General features: G+C 39.3%; 2 long non-coding RNA genes across 2 annotated transcripts in view; both read left to right on the forward strand.

The window, feature by feature from the left end:
• Positions 1–1,733: 1,733 nt before the first annotated feature.
• LOC147836309 (uncharacterized) lies at positions 1,734–16,047 on the forward strand. Its single transcript, XR_015493590.1, has 10 exons — positions 1,734–3,673; positions 5,396–5,760; positions 5,853–5,893; positions 5,985–6,038; positions 6,109–6,251; positions 8,396–8,453; positions 8,565–8,662; positions 14,150–14,227; positions 14,320–14,389; positions 14,523–16,047. It is a non-coding gene; the product is annotated as an uncharacterized LOC147836309 (long non-coding RNA).
• A 590-nt stretch (positions 16,048–16,637) lies between these two features.
• LOC147843488 (uncharacterized) overlaps positions 16,638–21,143 on the forward strand; it is a 143,088-nt gene continuing 138,582 nt past the window's right edge. Inside the window, exon 1 of the long non-coding RNA XR_015493595.1 lies at positions 16,638–20,925. This is a non-coding gene — a long non-coding RNA (uncharacterized LOC147843488). The remainder of the gene's footprint in view (positions 20,926–21,143) is intronic.

A 21,143-nucleotide genomic window follows, 5' to 3' on the forward strand; every position in this document is an offset into this window, starting at 1 on the left:
TCGATTTGTAACTATTTCCTGGTTTCTCCCCCTTGAAATCTAAACATTAACTTGTTTTTTAAATATATGATTCACAATTGCATACTTCAATTAGAGATTAGATCAGCTTACAGTGCGTAATGTACAGTATGTCTTTTAGAAAACTGAGTGATTATTAGGGATGCACCGATACCACTTTTTTTTACAAACCGATACGAGTACGAGTATTTTAATTTATGTTCTAGCCGATACAGAGGACTAATACCAATAATTCATAGATTTGGTTTCGATGAAATTTATTCATTTTTTTATTTTTTGCTTGTTGCAAGGATAACCACAAAAATTTTTAAGAGAAGGCTTTTCCAAGCCAAATATATACACACATTGTTGATAACCCTGCAAATCCAGACCTTATCTATTAAAGATTAACTGTAGACATTTAAATGATGAGTTATCCTTGCGCTGACATCCCTCCATGACTTCACATATTACATAAAGTGTGTGCAGTGTAAGTTGCCTTACGGAGTCACTCTCTTGGCACTGCATATTCGGGTAGCATAAAACCCTGTTATGCGCGATTCTTTCATATTTACGAGTCCTGCCGTTAATCCGCAGGTCAGGTGTAAAGTAGGCTATACTTGATGCTATACTTTATGTTTAATAAAATATACACACAATGGGCTCTATTTTGACGGTCCATGCGCAGAGCGCAAAACGCAGGGCGCAAACACTTTCAGGGCGTATCAGAATGCATTTTTGCTAATTTAAGGACGGGAAATCCGCTTTGCGCCGTGGCGCATGGTCTAAAAGGGTTAAGTTTATTTTCTTAACGAGTTATAGGTGTGTTTTGAGGATAAACCAATCAGAGTCTCGTCTCCCATTTCCTTTAACAGCCAGCTGCGTCGCGCCATAAGCACATTCACTATTTACAGGATGTAAAGTAACCTTAGTGGAAAAACTGAGCATTTCACTAGCAAACAGTTAACAGTTTTTTAAACAGAAAACTGTTAAACAGAGCATCTACTGCATGAGAATGGGAGATAATGGATCACTTTCACTTTCGCTCTTGGATAGGGAAACCTTCACGCACAGACATCAAAAAAAATAATTTAAAAAATAAATAATTAATTGCGTTTGTTAAGCGCAAAAATTTGTTTCAAAACTATTTCTAAATTCAGTTCTAATTTCCAGCAAACGAATAAATGAACAATAATAACGAAGTGTGTTCAAAAACCTGAGTTATATCCTAAAACCCATGCTGTGCCACATATGGTCTAAAACCTGACAGGTTGGCAAATCTAAGCTTGTTTTTATTAAGACAAATATAAATATGGATATAATAAATAATACTGCTAATAATAATAACATTATACAAAAGCAAATTGTTATGAATGAAATGAAAAGCCTCCCGAGATGAAGAAGACATAAAAGTAGTGATTTTTCATATTTATGTAGGCTAGAAAATAATATGTTTTGTAATATTTTGATCCTTCATATTTATATCCTATATCTATTCTTATTATATCCTATATATATCCTTAATATTTATTTTTTTCATATGTAAAGAAATTTGCCTATTGCTCTCTTGTGTGTATTAAGCAGTGCGTAAGCGAGGCTCAACTCTGTGCCGGAGTTTAGACCGGGTTTGTTTTGGTCTAATAAAAAATCTATTTTAGTTTCTCAAAATAGCAATGCGCCAGCAGTGCGCCTCAGTGCGCCTTCCTTTTTAGACCAGAACGCCTATGGGCGCACATATGAGCACAAATGCATCTGCTATTTAAACAGTGTAGCGCAACGCCTCAAAACGACTCTTGCGCCAAGCTGAAACTAGCAAAAGACTTTTGCGCCGCGCCTTGCGCCACCTTGCACCGGGTGAATGATAGGACCCAATGTTGATAACCTTGCAAATCCAGACCTTATCTATTAAAGATTAACTGTGGACATTTAAATGATGAGTTATCCTTGCGCTGATATCCCTCCACGACTTCACACATTACATAAAGTGTGTGCAGTGTATGTTACCTTATGGAGTCACTCTCTTGACACTGCATATTCAGGTAGCATAAAATCCTGTTATGCGCGATTCTTTTTCTTTCATATTCGTCGCATACTCTCATTTTAAAAATCACGCGAGCATCATTTCACAAAGTTTAATAATAATTCATCTTATTTTTTTTAAAACAACAGTGATTTAGCAATGCCGCGCCACTGACAAGCCAACTGCAGATCAAATAAAGCAACTATCGCGACAACTTTTTTCCGAAGTTCAGCTGTTCTTTTTTGCATTTGATTATTATGCGTTTAATGTTAAAAAAAATCAATAATGAATAGAGTGTATCCTGCGTGTGTGCTTATTTTTAATCACTGAAGCTGCCCTCTTCCAAAACCAAAAGTTGCGTCGTCTCTCTGGCAACATTTCAGCTTTAATCTAATGAAAAATTGATTTAGATGAACCAATATTCAACAATTGCAGTAAAGTAACTGTGACGTGCGGCCACACATCGAATCTGAGGTCTGATCTCATCTCTCTCCTGCTGTCATCCAGATAATGATACCTAGACGCCACATAAGTCATGTCGCAAAACTGAGGCTGGTACCAGCTGACAGGTAGAATAGCTGAAGCCTTTGCAAAATCTGTCAAAATACAGCAATGAAATGAACAGGCATAAATGTCTTTGACCCAAAAAGTCGATCTGTAGGATATCTGTAAAAACGCAATCAGAGCCAATGTTATGTAGAAGTTGTGTAGCCCAATAATTATATTAATTTTAATAAAAAGAAAACCAAAACAAACAATTCATTGCATTTTTCGTTTGCTAAAAAATATACAATGGGTGGCTAGTTTGTGTTAATGTGTTTTAATATTAATTAAAATGTGTTTAGCCTATTTAAGCTTAACGGTTATATACGCAGCCAATAGGCAAGGCATTAAAAAAATATTATTTTACTGTGTACTGGGTTATAATGTATATTTTGCATGAAAAACTATATGTAGCATGTCTCGCTGTCATGCAATTCACAAAACATGCAATTCATAACACACCAGCGCTGTAGGCCTACAGTCTATGCAGTGTGTTACTTACAGGGGGGTGTTGGTCAAGTCATGCTGCGCACCACGTTATTGAGCTCAAATATCTCTGAGGGAGATTATGTTACCCGATAGCCATTATTAACTTGAGAGATTTTAAAAATAAAAGGCCTTTTAAAAAAGGAACAACACAGAAATCGGCAACACATAAAACTGGTCCCTTGGAGCAGTGTATGCTGCGTGGTGTGTATAGCCTCCTTATGCAGCGCATGTCAACTGCCACTGGTGAGAGAGAGCGTGCCCGTGAGAGCTCAGTGCAAGTATCGATATAGTCAAACGCAAAATCATATCGTTATAAATATTCTATTAACAATACTTATCAAAATATTTATACACTTACATGGTATTTATTGAGATTGTGTGAGCTGTATAGGCTGTCTGATCTTTACAGAAGCTGTAAACTGAGATGGGCACAGTGACCGCAGTAATGTTTAGCTCTGATGAGGTGCTTTTATTTAGCCTGTAGTCTTTAGATTTTTTACACAATGTTCCATTACTTAAAATTTCTTGAATTTTTTTATTTATAGTTTATATTAAAATGAGTGCTAGCTTGTTTTGCTGTGATCATTATGCAAGGATCATTTTTCATATTCTGTTTATTCTTCTGTAAGAATCAGCTCTTTGGTTTAAATCATGTTTAAACTTTGGGGATTCGAATCAAAGATTTGAACATGATTCACATAGAATTATTTAAAGCTTACACTTAACTTAAGTATTTGTCCAGCAAATAGAACGTTTAGTGTAAAGCAATTCTGTATTATATTATTACGTGGCCAACAATAACAATATAAAAACAGTATCTAATTATTTATTAAGCAAGGTAGCAGTATCTGAAGCTGAGGCATTAACTTATAAAGCACACAACACACCAATACGGATCTTAAAACGAAACAAAAGTTTATTGCTACTCTATAACACAAAGTACTAATCTACGTAAAACAAACAAACGCACATACATACACACACGCACAAGCAGTTTGAGGAGAGTTTTGACTGAGTGGATTTAACTTCTAGCCTTTGCTAAGTTCTTAGCATTGCAACCTGAGAGAAACCATAAAAGCAGAGAATTTTGCTATTCTTTACTACTTAAACATAATTCACACCAGATTCAGTAATGGGTAGAAACCTTGTTTGTGCTACTTGCGTTCTGATGTAATTTTTGGTTTCCTCGACTGGTCCAAAGGGAAATCCCGGCGAAGCTGATTGGTCAGCGTAGCAACTTCAGTGACGTGATGGAATTCCCTTGTCGGTGAAGAGGGGTTTCCTTAGTCGGTTGCTAGGGACACGGATGTTGGACAAAGCGGTGTTCGAAGTCCTTCCTGGGTTCCTGTAGTTATGATGAGTTTCAGAGTTTGGATGTGTTGACCCGATGGCTTGTTGTTGAAGCGGTTGCACAAGCAGATCGGGGGTCGAGCCGGCAGCAAGTGAAGGTCGCGGTCTGCTCCGTGATGTAACAAGGCTTCCGGCGAGGCGATGTAACGGCCACAGCACGAGAAGAGCGACGTCCGGGCAGCGACGGCGGTGACGACTGGCAAAGATGACCGGCAAAAGACGACCATGAAATTCCTTTGTTCAAAGTTTATAGGCTTTGGTAGAGGCTGGGTCTACACAATGCTTGTCCAATCAGATAAGGTGCAGGGTGGAGTCACACCCCAATTCTGCCCTCTAGGAGGCCGGGTTGACACCTGGTGTGGGTGCTGCTTTGATAGCATAGTGGTTAAAATAAAGTCTCATAACATGGACACTTTTCATAGTATGGTTTCTTCATATAAACTAATGCATTTGAAATGTTCCTAGCTTTCAATCGATACCAAACATGAAGTATTTCACAAACATTCTGTAGATTTCATTTGTCACTGAGGGCTATTACTCAATAACTATCCATAACAGTTTTGTTAAACACATGGAACATGTACACACAAAAACCTACAGAAACATAAAGCAAACGTACATTACTCAAATAAACTGTTTTACTTAAATGTCCATTAAACTCTGGAAGCGTTTCTGATCACTTGTGTGTCTGCCTGAGAATGTGTATTCCTTGCAGACGCCAAAGGGCACGCGAACCAAAAGGTACTTCTCAAAAACCGGTTTGGTGGGTCTTTGATTGTAGAGCCTCTTATTGTTTTAAGGTGTAAAGTTAATTAACACGCAACTGTGATGTTGACTGGCTAGTTATCCTGTGGATTGCCTTTTGCTGGGTGCCTGTGGATTGCTTTGAAAATGAAATCAAAGCTCAGACATATAGGCACCAACCAATCTTTTAAGGATAACATGGTCTATGGCTTGTTCGGTTCTGGAACGATCCGTTGACTCTCTACACTTCAGTAGCCTATAGATTCATTAATAATGTATTTTTAAACTGATTTTTTATAAGGACTAAGCAATTAATATATAATACATTAGGCTAATTATTAAGACATTGAAGTCAGGTAGGATAACAAATCACATCCATGTAGTAAATTACTGTTGAGTGGGATTGGTGCGTTGTATCTGCCTTTCATGTACGATACGAGTATTGGAGAGCAGGCAGAAGAGGAAGACTCAGAAGAGCATTGGTGGATATTTCTCTAAAAATGCTGGAGAACGGCAGTTTGGGCTTTGTTGGGGCTGTCTTTGTTTATTTGCAGATGTGTGTGGAGCAGAAGAAGAATGGTGGAGATATACTTGAAGACCTAGAGCTCATGAAGCAGGTAGAGCTGCTTGAACAGACTAAACAATGGAGTTAGTTTCAAAATAAATCTATTAAGATTAGTTAAAGACCTGATGTCTTTCTCTTTGACAGGTTGGCATGGAGCATGTGAAGGAACAGGGAAACACACCTCAGTAATGACAAGTGCATCATAATAAATTAGGCACAGCCTTAAATTTTAAGTTGAATCAAATGAACTTTATAAAACATTTTCAATTTTCACAGAGTAAGTGTCAAAGAAGGGACGAGATTTAGTTTAGTAATATAACAGGACGCCAGGTGAGTATAAGCAGGTGAGTATATGCAGATAATAAGTCCATTAACCTGAATTGAATATTTAATTATGCAGGCTTGAAGACTGGAGACGGATACCACAGACGGCAAACAGGATGAAGACTAGACGAGGAACACCTCACTAGGAGAGACACTGGAAATCACAGAAGATGTGCTTGTGGTGCTTCAGTGAGTGGAAAACCTGGTCTTAATGGGGCAGTAAGTGGTTGTCAGATATTTCCTTCAGATAGACAGAAATAGATACAATATTTGTTTGTTTGTATGCTTCATTTGTATATCGCTATCTAATTTAACATTTGCAGATTGTTATTTGTTATATCATCACATAAATTGATCTGTTCTAAAGTATTTGTATGCAGTCAGCGCTACCATATTGAATATTACTGCACATCTGTTGTCAGATAGATTGTCTGAATGTTGTATTATTTATTAAAGAGCCCATATTATGGGTTTTTGAAAATTCCCCTCCATGTAGTGTGTAACACAGCTCTAAGTGAAGTGAAGTATCCAGCTAAGGCTTAAATCTGTAAGAATACAGTGTTTAAAACTATTGATTCATCTATAAAAGAGTCGACTCATAGTGCTTCAAACGAGTCGCCTTGATACCGACTCATTAGGTGTTTCGCCATGACGTACGAACGAAACCAAGTTATTCACGTGCACACGCAAACCCGGGAGATTTCAAACCTGCGGCCCCGCCCTCTGACGCAGAAACCCAGACACACACACACACCCACAAACACACGCACACCCACAAACACACGCACACAAACATGCCGGTCGATTGAAGTCACACTGCAGATGGATATATTGAGTCTCTACCCAAAGATGAAACCTCAGCATTATAACCAAGCAGTTGGAAACTTCTGGAAGCTACATGCTACAAAGAATACTTCATCTGAGTTTGTTAAAGGAAGGATCAGTAAAGAGTAACTGATGGACGTCAGGATGGGTTTCTTCCATTTCTCAAGTGTAAGTACGTGCGGTTAAAGTTGTTGCCTCGTTGACTCCAGCTTGCAAATGTATTTAGTTGTGATTTGTTACTTGTAACCGCGTGTACTGTATCAGGTTAACTGGATATTTTATCTTATCGCGTGCAAAGTCACGTTAAAAACGCGACGCGTGCTGTTTGTTTATGGAGCTCCGTGCTAGAGTTCTGCTCCCGCGATTTATTCGGAAATTTATTCCCGCGCCGCAGAAATCTGGCGCGGGGACAGCCGCGGGAATAAATTTCCGAATAAATCGCGGGAGCGGTCAGTAACGGGTTTAATTTGGGACGGGAGCGGGCTGTCTAGCAATATCACGGATATTGCTATGCGAATTAGAAAGAGAGAGTCTGCGTGGTGCTTGTGTGTGTGTGTGTTAGTGCGCACGCGCGCGTATGAGAGAGAGAGAGAGAGAGAGAGAGAGAGAGAGAGAGAGAGAGAGAGAGAGAGAGCGAACGAACGAACGAGCTTTGTGTGCTTTGTGCTGTGTGTGTGTGTTTATACAGACAGCTTGGCTGTCTGGACTGTATACTGGGTGATTTTTGGTTGTGTTCTCCGCTCTAGCGGGACCGGGCGCGGCGGGCAGAAAACGGAGCGGGTTCTCAGGCTAAAACCTGGCGGGTGCGGGCGGAAGCGGGAGCGTTGTCATCCGGTGGTGTGTGTGTGTTTTTGTGTGTGTGTGGTATGGCGAGTACACGACTGTCTCCTTCGTTCGGTTATCCGTAGCACTATCCACTCGCCATAGTGTGGCAGCTAAAATCCACGTCTACACTATCGAGCGTGTATGAACTGTGATTACTTTTTAAATTGCTGATTAGCTATTGGCCATTTCCCTCTCTGACTGAAGGCAGTCGACCAATCGCGACAGACTGTCATCGGTCCAATCAGCGCAGATTAGCTCCGCGCTAAGGAGGGGTTTGGGAACAAATGAATCACTGGACGATTCATACAGGAGTCGCTGGGATAATTAGGTAAAAATAAATGCAGATTATAAGACCATGAAAGTGTTTTTTGACCTTGCATGCATATTAGACTGTTGTTGGAGACCCTTACAACCAGGATATGACCCTATTTCATGTATAATATGGGCTCTTTAATAATATATGCTGTCGGTCTGTTGAACATTTGCAGCTTTTGATTGTTATTTGTTTTATTTAAAGTTTTACTAATTATTTTAACACATTTATCTCTTTTAAGTTTATAGATTGTCATCTAGTAGACTATTTACTTATAGCTGTAAAATATTATTTGTTAGTTTTAGAACAGAACCAGACTGGAGACAATGGTAGATGAAACTTCCAAAGAATGGTATTAAGATTAATGAACGACTTGACATTTTTCTATTGTAATTTGCAGATCTGAAGGCACCACATGGAGAAAAGAAGGAATCACACGCCTCAGCAACGACTGGATGGTCAGGAATTTAATTTAAAAAAATTAGGTGGACGTGTGAATCGATGGACCTCCTTCCAAGATGAAGGAGTGCTGGTTGTTAAAGATTGTAATTAGGCCTTGTCTTTGTCAGGTTTTTCTTTTTCAGGTAATGGAGAGAGAGCAGACAGAAGAGGGAGACTCACAAGAGCATCAGTGGACATTTATCTAAAAAATGCTGGAGAACAGCAGGTAGGGCTCTGTCAGTGCTGTCTATAGGTGCGTCCCAAATTACATACTTATACACTATTCTATGCCATTTTTCTAGTGTAAATAGTGTAAGTAGTGCGTTCACACTAAAATATTATTTTATTCTAAAAAGATTAAGTGCAATTTAAATTCCCAGATAATGCACTTATTTAACAGTTAAAAAGAAGTGTGGACTGTTGGACACTTCACACACTCAACGGCCCCAATTTTAATTACATAGCGGAAGGTGTGGAGCTATCAGGAGCTTAAGTTTGATTACTTTATTTTGGATTATAAAAAGCAAAATTGTCCAACAAGAGTAATTATGCTGCTTCCTGATGGTGAAAGTGATTATACTCATGGCAGGTATTATTTGATAGTTTGGTCATTTGTTTCACTAATTTGGCAATCATCAAACATAATCTGGGAAGCGCTTTGAATTTGCGGTTAGTAAATAACCGATTGTGTTCTATTTGGGACACTACATTTATATACTATGCTGTTGAGTGTGTAAGTGCATAAGTACATAGTGTATAAGTTCATCGTGCATAGCGTGCCATTTGGGACGCAGCTTTTGTCATTTTGTAGGTTGGAGTGGAGCAGAAGTAGGAGACTGACAAGGGGAACAACGGAGATATGCTTGAAAATCTGGAGCTCAGGAAGCAGGTAGAACTGCTTGAACAGACTGAACAATGGAGTTTGTTTCCAAAGAAATGTATTGAGATTAAAGACCTGATATCTTTCTCTTTGACAGGTTGGCATGGAGCATGTGGAGAAACAGTAAACCACACATCAGTATTGACAAGTACATCGTAATAAATTAGGTAAAGACTTACATTTTTAGTTGAATCAAATAACTTAATAAAACATTTTTAAATTATATACTTTAATTTGTAAAGACTAAGTGATGGTCGGTTATTTTCTTCAGATACAGTAAATAGTTAGATAGATGTCTTGTCTGCCTCAGGTGTTTTTTTTTTTCAGGTAATGGACACACAACAAACAAAAGAAGGAAACTCACAAGAGCATCGGTGGAGATTTATCTGAAGAACGCTGGAGAACAGCTTGTACATTGCTGGAGTTCAGCAAGCATGTAGAGCTCTGTTAGTTGTGTCTTTGTCTTTTCCAGACTGGAGTGCAGCATGTGGAGACAAATAGGAATCACACACCTCAGCAATGACTGGACACTGATGGTCAGGAATATCCTTTAACTGCACAAGTATGGGTGCATGGATAGATGTTCTTCCAAGTAGAAGGGGGCGGTGGTGGGCATAGATTGTTAGATAGATCTTTTGTCTGTGGCTGTTATTTACATTGTAGGTAATGAAACTTCAACAGGCGGAAGAGAGATACTCACAAGAGTATAAGTATTATAAATTATTTTTATTCAAAAGTGGCTAATCTGTTTGGCAAAATAATTAACTGCGTTTCACCGCATCCCAAATGATTTAAGTGAAGTTTATTTATTAACTAATTTCGAGAGGATCACGTGATTTTGATTGAACGGCTGGTTCTGCATTAGCATGCATGATCCACCAATCACGGCATTCCTAACCCACAATAAAGAGCCAGGGTTTCTCACTACAGTCATCTTCAATTTGAAGGATCCCTCCTTCCACCCCTACCTCTCCACCTTTCCCTTCATAGGGTGGCACGGTGGCCCAGTGGTTAGCACTGCAGCCTCACAGCAAGAGCGTCACCGGTTCTAGTCCTTTAAAGGGCCATGAAACCCCCTCGTTTCAGCAGGGTGTTTTCCCACCTCTACTTTGGAAAAAGTCAGAAAAGTGGGCGTATCCAGCTCTGTCTAGGAGGGAGTGTCGGAGGAACTAAAGTGGGATGGTGTGGGAGTGTCTATTTGGGCACGCGCGAGTTTCAGAGTCAAAATACACAGACAGGAGAAAGTGATGGTGTTTAACCTACATGGACATCTGTAGTCGAATTATTTGCCAAATTATTAAATGTTGGACTTTAACTGCAGTTTGGCTCTTTCATTCAGGGAATTCATTCATGCTCCTCGCGACAAACGAGATATTTGATTCGAGGAACTGCTCTAAGCGTGTATTTTTCATGCAATGTTTGATACCGCACGGCGAATGAGAAAAAAAAAACCTCCGCATTTCCAGGAAACTTAGATGCACACGGCAGGTAGCGTCAGAAAGCCGCGTATGTTATTCCGGTCACTAATTGCGGTAAAAACCCTACACGAGGTTAAAGTTTGGTTGTGATGCTAACGTGTTTATACTCGGTGACTCGGTGCAATAGTTAACTTAGTTCGATACGAGCAAACTGAATAAACAAAGAGTACTGGTCGCTCACTTACCAAATCTGTAGAGACAGGACAATCACCAGTAACTAGAGCCGTGTCTTTATGAAGAGAACACTACAAGTGAATCCAGATCTCAGCGTTTGGAGATGAGAACAGCTCTCAGGTAAACAATAAACCTCCTTAGACACGTAAGTTATTGTTGTCGAGCGTCGCGTACACTGTTAATCCACACGTGATGCCAGATGCGCTCTCACAGAGAGAAAATGAAAACAAAACTTAACGGCAGAAAACTATAAAAGCAACACTTCACGCTTGTTTTGCCAACACAACGTGGCGTCTGTGTCGTGAAAACACTGTGACACTAATGAATATTAATGAAGTTGCACAATAAAGCGCAGTGATTGGTTTGAACCAAGCCTTACTCATGCATTAATGCATCACACTGTAAGACGTAATAAGACTCACTCTGGCACAGACGCCCAGTCTGCACGCTGGAATACAACGCTATTATGTCATGACCGTGACGCAGCTTCAAAAATTTGTTTCAAACCGGAAGTACGAATTAGCTTGAAATAACGCAAAAACAACCAATTTACACTTTTTAGTGAAATATAGGTGTCCTAATAGTGTTTATAGCAGTGTGGGACACATATACGACTGTCAACAGCTCAAAAAATGTGTTTTGGTGTTTCGTGACCCTTTAACAGGCCGGCTGTCATTTCTGTGCGTAGTTTACATGTTCTTCCCGTGCTCGTGTGGGCTTTCCTAGGGTTCTCCGGTTTCCTCCCACATTCCAAAAACATGTAATACAAGTGAATTGATCGATCTAAATTTAGCACTACAGTCAAACTCTCATCCAGCAGCATATCTCTTTATAGCATTCATTTTAGTCATCAGCTCTTATCAAGGGGGGAGTTGTCGAGAACAAGAGGGAGCCCAGGGCTCAAGGACCTTTTGAGCTCAGGGCTCTCTCCCAGGACAGCATGCTAAACTTGCTTATAATCAGTCATCAGCTAAGTGTGAACTCTTGAAAATTATATAACTAAAGAAATCTCCACTGTGCTGAGTGAGAGCGCTTCTTATTGAACTGTGCATCATTGATGACGTAAGCATGCTCAGTCCCAAATGTGATGTGAGTGCGGGCCGTCGGGTGAGATGGGAGGGGGGACAAGTGTGCTTCGGCCCGGTTCAAGGCAACTGTGCATAGTGTGAGTAAGCCCTCAAACTGGAGGAGTGAAATGTTACAATTCAGCCCACAGTCTGGGTTAGTTGTAACACCCCGTGGTGAGATGTAAATGATGAATTCCACCGGGGTGAGATGTAACATTATAAAATAAGAATTACGACATAAAAATGGATTTGAAAGCTTTTTATTCAGCATTGAGCTTTCAGTATAGTTTGTGTCTCTGTGTTACAAAGCTGAATGAAATGTGCATCAGCTTCAACAATTGAACACTATTTGTGTTTGCCGGCTTCATGAGCCCACAGAGGTCAAACACTGAACTTAAACTACTTTTGACATTCTCTTTTATAAGCTATAGCAATACTGAAATTAAATCATATAAATACAGTTTTAAATCTGCTTGGGGTTGGTGGTAACATTTCACTGATGTGACTAGCAAGTTACTAGCTGTTGTTGTTTCAACTGACCCAGCATTATGTGGCCATGAATCTGTTCTCTTACAGCTAACAGCTAAAACATTATCACCAACAATGTGGATTAAGTATATCCACACACTGACACACTGATTAAATGGGTTTAAATACAAATCAGGCATTGATATCTTAAAAATAATTAATTAGCTAATCTTAGCTGAAGTGTAGTTTTTCTGTCTAATGTCTGCTGTGTCTGTCATAGGACTTTTTCAAATGTGGTATGAGGACTAAAATGAGCATGTGTGAAGTGAATCAGCTGATTTGTAACTAGTTCCTGGTTGAAGAGATTGTAAGTGTTATAACTATCCCCGGTCTCTCTCTTGAAATCTAAACATTACCTTGTATTTTAAATATATGATTCACAATTACAATTTAAATTAGAGATTAGATCTGCTCACAGCACATCATTTACAGTATGTGTGTCAGAAAAGTGAGTGATTATAATTCATAGATGATTTATCAATTCATACATGCAGCATTTCCATGATTATGTGGAATTGAGAACATATCATAAGTAAACCGTGGAGTTTGTGTAAACTGTGCATCCAACCACCGTTTTCAGGTCGACTCGGGTAAGGTTCGCAGGTGCTCCGTCTGTGCACAAAGACTAACTTCCATTTTGTGTTTTTTCAAGCTTCAAACATGGTAAAATTGACTTTAGTCTGTTCAGCCTGCACCATTTAACAAACTAAATCAAAAGCCACACAGCTAGGCTATTTATAAATCCAATGATGCAGCATGTAGAAATTCCTGAGTTTGCAGTAACTGAAAAGCACTTCACTAGTGCGTATCTGCTCGAGAGCACCACAGTTTTTTTCATTCTTAGCATCCGATGACATGATGCACTAAACATACCAATCATAACAGTGTAATCATACAGTACAGGGAACAGCCAATGCTGATCACATGGGTGTTATCGTACGCATCAAAGGGTAAAAGAGTGTTCATATATTTTTAATTATTATTCTGTGATTCCTCCACGTACCACTAGAAGGAAGTCTGTGTACCACACTTTGAGAACCACTAGTTTAGATAGATAGTTAGCCCTTGTCTGTTTGAGGTTTTTCCTTTTTCAGCTAATGGAGAGCAGGCAGAACAGGGAGACTCACAAGAGCATCAGTGGACATTTATCTAAAAAATGCTAAAGAACAGCAGGTAGGGCTCTGTCAGTACTGTCTTAGGGTGTGTTCCAAATCACATACTTGTACATTATTTTATGCCATTTTGTAGTGTAAATGGTGTATGTAGTGTATTCACACTGAAATATTCTTTTTTTTTTTTGGCTTTTTTGCCTTTATTAGATAGGACAGTAATGAGACAGGAAACGAAGTGGGAGAGAGAGAAGGGTGTAGGGTTGGGAAATGTCTTTGTGCTGGGATTTGAACTCGGGATGCCCTATTGTGCTACTGCACCATATGTCAGCACATTGACCACAAGGCTATTGTGCTGACAATATTCTTTTATTTTAAAAAGATAACATTCACTTTAAATTCCTGGATGATGCACTTATTTAATATTTAAAAATAAGTGTGGACTGTGCACTTGTTACTGTCTTTGTTTGTTTGCAGATTGGAGTGGAGCAGAAGAAGGAGATTCACAAGCGGAATGGTGGAGATATACTGCAAGACCTGGAGCTCAGGAAGCAGGTAGATCTGCTTGAACAGACTGAACAATGGAGTTTGCATTTAAAGAAATCTAATGAGATTAAATAAAGACCTGATATCTTTCTCTTTGACAGGTTGGCATGGAGCATGTGGAGGAACAGGGAAACACACCTTAGTAATGACAAGTACATCGTAATAAATTAGGTACAGCCTTACATTTTTTTAGGTTGAATCAAATTAACTTTGTAGAACATTTAAAATTATATACTTTCATTTGTACATACTTGGTGATGGTCTAATATCTCTTTAAGTCAGATAAATGTCTTGTCTGTGGCAGGTGTTTCTTTTTCCTGTAATGGACACACAACAGACAGAAGAAGGAAACTCACAAGAGCATCGGTGGAAATTTGTCTGAAAAACGCTGGTTAACAGTTTGTGCATTTCTGGAGTTCAGCAAGCATGTAGAGCTTTGTTAATTGTGTCTTTATCTTTTCCAGACTGGAGTGCAGCATGTGGAGACAAATAGGAATCACACACCTCAGCAATGACTGAACACTGATGGTCAGGAATATCCTTAAAAGGCATATGAATGAGTGCATAGATGGATGTCCTTCCAAGTGGAAGGGGGTGGTGGTGGGCATAGATTGTTTGATATATGTCTTGTCTGTGGCTATTATTTACAACTACAACAGGCACAAGAGTCAGACTCACAAGCAAAATGGTGAATATTTATCTGAGGAACACTGAAGAATGTTTGGTTTATTGATGCAGATCATACAGCAAGTTCTATAAAAAATTTATAAATTCAAAATGAAATGCAAAGAAAATATTATATTACAAATAACATTTTAAAACAAATTACACTTACAACCATTTGCAAGTCTGCATATAAGTTTGCATAAGTATATATACAGAGAGAGATGTGCAAGTTGGTTTGTGCATAAATATGTACCTTGTGCAGCTTATTTATAAACTAATTTTGAGATGATAACGTGCTTATGATTGCTAGCGGCTGGATCCGCATTATTCAATTCTCAATGCACCAATCAGATGACTTCTAAGCTACTACAAATACCCTGGGTTGAGTACCACCAATATTTTCAATTTTTAAGAACGCTCAGTACCAGCCAGCTTTCGCTACTGCTGCTACCAACACAGCTATAACTACAAGCTACAGTACAGCAACTGCTACTACCACTGCTATTGCTACTGCTACATCTACGGCTACAACTACTGCTATTGCCAGCTAAAGCCACTGCTACTGCTTCTCCTGCTACCACTACCACTTCCAGTATTGCTACAGCTTCTTCTACTGCTACAGCCATAACTGCTATCGCAAATAACTTCTTCAATAGTCACATTTCCGATAACAACAACAATAATCAACACCATGAGCAATTTCGATAATAACCTCAACAATAATAACATCATGCCAGAAGACCAAGACACCAACCCTCAAGACCACCCTACCAACATCGACACCCCCCTGGCAACTCCATCCAGCACCGCAAGGCCCCCGATTGCAACCCGAAGATAAGACAAGAGGTTGAAGAACGACCCGCTTCGCTACCACCAAACCACCCCACCACAGATCACCATCACCAGCTACATCAAGAATCCATAATATTTCACCTACCTTATCCTACGTCACTGCCTCCTTCTCTATCCTGCCAACAAAAAGAATAACCGTCACTGAAATCAGGAATCTCCTCGCTGATCTTGGCATTAACGCCCCTTGAAACCAGAACTCCTACAATAATTCACCAACGCCACTTCAGACGCTCAGCCCATCTGCCAAATCGACCACTTGGTAGACTAGTTCTCGCTACACTCCTTACACTCAACCTTCCTGTTCACAAACCAGAAAAAGAAAATTAAAACAAAGACACATTTCAAGCCACACGCCCTCAGGACAACACTCTCAGGAAACCCCGCTACCCCAAACTACGTCACCTACCTTTCACTAGCAAGACTTTAATCAGGATCACAATCCCGCCATCCATTTCTACACTTAACCCGGATCCCCCCCCCCCCCCCTTCTCTTGGCCACCAGCTCCCCCTAGCGCTCAAACCAGCCCACACATGCGTTCTACCTCAGCCTTTCATTTCAATCCCAACATTTCTGTTCCTCCCACATTTTCTTCCAAATCAATCTTTCCCACCTCAACCTTCTACCTCTCACCATTTGACATCAGACCCACCCTCTTCAACTCAACCCTTTCTTATTTCTTCTTCTCTTCCCCTCGCATGCACCAACAATGAAACTATAATTCATCTTACTCTCCCCACATCAGTTTTTACGCCACATCCTTCCTTTCACACTATACACAGCCACACCTCTCCCTCCGCATCGGAATGATCTAGCCATGGAATCACCTCCAGTCTCAAACAAATTCTTTCAGGTGCAGATATAGATCTCTTCTTACTCCTTTCACCCATTACACCTCCCTCGGCAGAACGGCAGGTAAATTGCGGCAAATTCATAGTTTCTCTTAAAGGGCACCTAGGTTACCCCTTTTTTCAGATTTAATATAAGTCTTTTGCGTCTTTATAAAGTGTATATAAAGTTTCAGATCAAAATACCCATGAGATTTTTCATTATACTTTTTACAAGATGCTGTTTTATACTGATTTCCAGCAGGGGGTGGTTTTGTCGTACTGCGCCTTTAAGACGAGTTTTTTCCGCCTACTGTTTCTACATGCCTCCTCGCTCAGCTGCGTCAGACAACAGACAGACTTAAAAGAAAAAGGTCTCACGTAGCGTTTGTGAGATACTACAGTAAGAACTAACCTTTACTAATCAGTATTGTGTAGTTGCATTGATGAGTCACACACAATATCGTTACAAAGTTAACGCGCGCACACACACACACAGGCAGGCAGGCAGACAGACAGAACGCGCTTAGCTTAGTTGAGGCTAACCTCAAGTACTGTGTGGATATCGGTTATGCTAATGTACAAAATAAACCTGATTTAACTTCCACAAACCGGGATTGAAGCGTCCTCTTTTATAATTGTTCTGACACGCGGCTGTGCTGATGAAGTAAAGCTGAAGTAAAACGCTGTAATTAATTACACACATACTCTGTTTTAAAACACTTTAAACATGTAAATGATCCTAGCGAACAGAACCGACCTTTTATTCCCGGTTGCTTTGCGTATGTCTGCCTGGTCTTGTTGACATATACAGGTGACTTCCGGAACATGTTAATGCGCGCAGCTGTCAATCAATTTGGTGGGCGGGGGGATCGCACACCTACGTAATGGTGCGATCGATTTGAAAACAGCTCCAATTGGCCGACCCTTTTTTTTGTAGTTAAATAAAAAAAAAGGACAGGGTGTGTTCATATCACCCCAGTATGACGGTCTATACCAGGGGTGGCCAACCCTGTTCCTGGAGAGCCACCTTCCTGCAGATTTCAGTTGCAACCCATATCAAACACACCTGAACCAATTAATTAGGACCTGAACACCATGTGATAATTACAGGCAGGTGTGTTTGTAATGGGTTGCAACTGAAATCTGCAGGAAGGTGGCTCTCCAGGAACAGGGTTGGCCACCCCTGGTCTATACACTATACCAACACACAGATCTGTTCAAACAGCTTGAAAAGTAGATTTTTTACCATAGGTACCCTTTAAACCATCATCCAACACTCAATCATGCACATTATCTCTCTCCGAATTCTCCATCGCCTTCGCATGCTATACTGACGTCATCTGCTCTGTCTTCCCCCATAGGAGGCGCGAGTTAAATTACTACATGGCTATTATAACCGAACTAGTGCTCTCCTATGGGGGTACACATTTTTACACATATCATAAATTGTTCTCCGCCAAATGCTATATCAGAGTGACTCAGCGGAATCAAATTCCTTACTGGGGGACCCTGGATTTTTAATTCCACAACCAAGTCTTTTTAGGATGCCACTTTATATTGCGCTGTCTCCCGCTCCAGTCTCCACCCCACCACATCCTGCCCCTTCACCACTCCCCCATCTGATTCTGCACAACCTCCTTAATCTACTAGTTACGTCCCTCGTCCACCCAGCTATAATCTGCCTTCTCTTCTCCCCTCTTCTTCTCTCTCTCCTGCTTCCAATCACGCAATCTGCCAAAACTTTAATATTAGCGGGTGTTACATGGCTCCCTGCAAATTCCTCCATATATGCAGTTACTGTGGCAGCGCTCACGCCAAGGTTGTATGCCAGGTGTTAAAAATAATTTTTTTTTTTAAAAAATCAAGAAATGAACTTCTCTGATTTCAGGTCTAACCTACTGATTCAACCCGGGCAATTCAGCTCTCCCTTCCTTCAATTTATTCTGTCCCAATCTACAATCCGCAACTACCGAACCTGAAACAGCGGATTTGTTTATCAAAAAAGAAATCAATAATAATTTTATAATAGGACCATTGATATACATGTAGCTCGCCCGGCCACCTCCTGCAGTAGTTTCCACCACCCCCTCCCTTTCCCAGACTACAAACAACAGAAGAAATGCCCACATCAGTTCTAAGGGGTTGCTCCGAGCTTCAACTCCCACAGGAGTCAATCATTGCCCCTCCCTGGCCCTTACTCATTTGTTGATTTACATATATACACACATATATATGTATACATATTTACATATATACTCTCCTTTTCTTCTTTCCGGCATCAAGATTCTCAGCCTGGCAATTATTTGCCCCTTCTTTACTTTCTTACAGCGTGGAAAGTTTCTGCTACCTTTTAACCCCTTTTTTTTTCTCCTACCTTATCCCCTTATCCTTCTAATTTCTTCTTCCAGCGTCAAGTTTTCTCCACAGACAATTTTTCTTTCAGCATCGATTATTCCGCTACTTTCTTACTTCCGCTTATGCCCTCAATCCCATTGCATTTTGGGGTTTCCTTGTTTCCTCCCACCGTACAAAAAGATGCAATTTAAGTTAATCGATTAATTCAAATCGGCACTATAGACATTTTTTTAGAGCAATAATTATCTATCCATTAATTACTACAGCAGGGGAGTTCTCAAGATTTACCTGAGCTCAAACTCCCCTCTCACCTTGCAACAGGAGGGAGCCCTGGGCTCAAAAATCTTATGAGCTCAGGCAGTGTTGGGGAGTAACTAGTTACATGTAACGGCATTACGTAATTTAATTACAAAATAAAAGTAACAGTATTTTGTTACAGTTACTGAGAAAAAAATGTGTAATTAAATTAAAGTTATTTTTTAAAATGTCAAATATTACAAATGGTTTTACATCTAATATATTTTTTAAAATCTGGGATATGTTGAATAATAATAATCTATTGCTTTGCCTGTTTTTGATATGCATGATGCCTTCTGCTAAGGCCATTTAATAAAGCGCTGATGCTTTTGATTTGAATCTCACACACAGGCGTAAATCCTTGGGGGAACATGTTAATTGTCCCCCTCACCAAAAAAAATATGTATAAAAACCGCACTCTATTGTGAAAAATATATGTATGTATAACTAAAATAATTGTCTAAGTAGATAAAACCCCGCAATTATTATTTAAAATGCATTTGGAAAGAGTTCCCCCCTCTTCCTCATAGTGGTTTGACCCACTGCCTGCTTTTCCATCTCGTCTCACATACTGACGCTGTCCACACAGACAGACAGACACGCAAGTTAGGTGTGCGGCTAGGGCTCAATGTTAAATTTCTAAGTATAGAATATTATTCACCTAAATGAAGGTATTCTCTTCAATGTAGTTGATGCAGAATCATTCATAATTTGTAATTGTCAAGGAATCTGCTGTATTAGCGGTTAAAATTACCCATGTAGTTAACGTCAGCTTGTTTACATTATCTTGTTGCAAAGTGCACAGCAACTTACATGCCAAAGCCGTTTTAACTTAACATTGATGGTCACAATTAGCATATTGTTTAGCTGTGTATTTGTTAAATAAGCAACACATTCAAACTAGCCCCACTGTTCTGTTCTTAAGTGAATAAATTAATTTAAAATATAAAATGTCCTTGTTTGTATTGTTGTGATTTATTTTTATGATAGTTTTTCATTATTTATGTAAAGCACTTTGAATTAACATTCAGTATAAAATGTGCTACAGTATAAATAAACTTGCCTTGCAGTGTCATGGAATAGATAAAATGATTGAGGTAAAGTTGGTATTATATTCGCACATTTGTTCAGTGACCGCTCCATACCTTGTTTACAATGGTACTTTGAAAATTTGGACTGAAATCAGTAAAATCAGTTTTAAGTATGACTTCAAAACAACATTAACAATAATAATACATTTTATTTGTATAGAACTTTTCCTACATACTTGCAAGTCAAAGTTCTTCACAAACAGCAAATAGGCATTGTAAAATAAACCAAATTAAAAAAAATGTATAGACAAATAAAGCAAAATATATACTCAGATAAAGGCATACATGTACGATGTGTATCACGATATAACGTTCACGATTCGATATGTATCACGATATTTGGAATAATAATTGAAAATTTTACTGAAATGCTAATTTTACCTAGTAAACTATTTTTTATGTATTTCCTTTGGTTTCAACTTGTTAAACTGAACCTTCTTTAAGAAAATATATTAAACAGGCCTGTCTCTGGAAAATAAAACAATTTAAAAACTTCTTAAAAAATATTATTGAAATGACAGAGACAAAATTAAGGAACAATTTAAGTAAAGGTGCAAAAAAAAAAAAGAAGCTTTCTATTCAATTGAATTTAACAGTGAGAGCTTAAGGCTTTGCTTGGTCACTTGCGTTTTTTGTGTGTGCAAAAAAAATCCACATTTCCAGGTAATCAGCAGTTCTATAAAATAACCATGTCTTCATGTTGGGCATGATGAGTTACAGGGTGGCCGTCTTTTCATTACACAGGACAGTCGTGGCTCTTTTCAGCAATTTAGGCAGGTTTACTATTTCTTCGGCGTCGCTGATGTCGGCGCTATCAAGTATATCATGTTGACGTG

This window comes from Danio rerio, chromosome 6, assembly GCF_052040795.2.
Source record: "Danio rerio strain M-AB ecotype USA chromosome 6, GRCz13ab, whole genome shotgun sequence".
Taxonomy (NCBI): domain Eukaryota; kingdom Metazoa; phylum Chordata; class Actinopteri; order Cypriniformes; family Danionidae; genus Danio; species Danio rerio.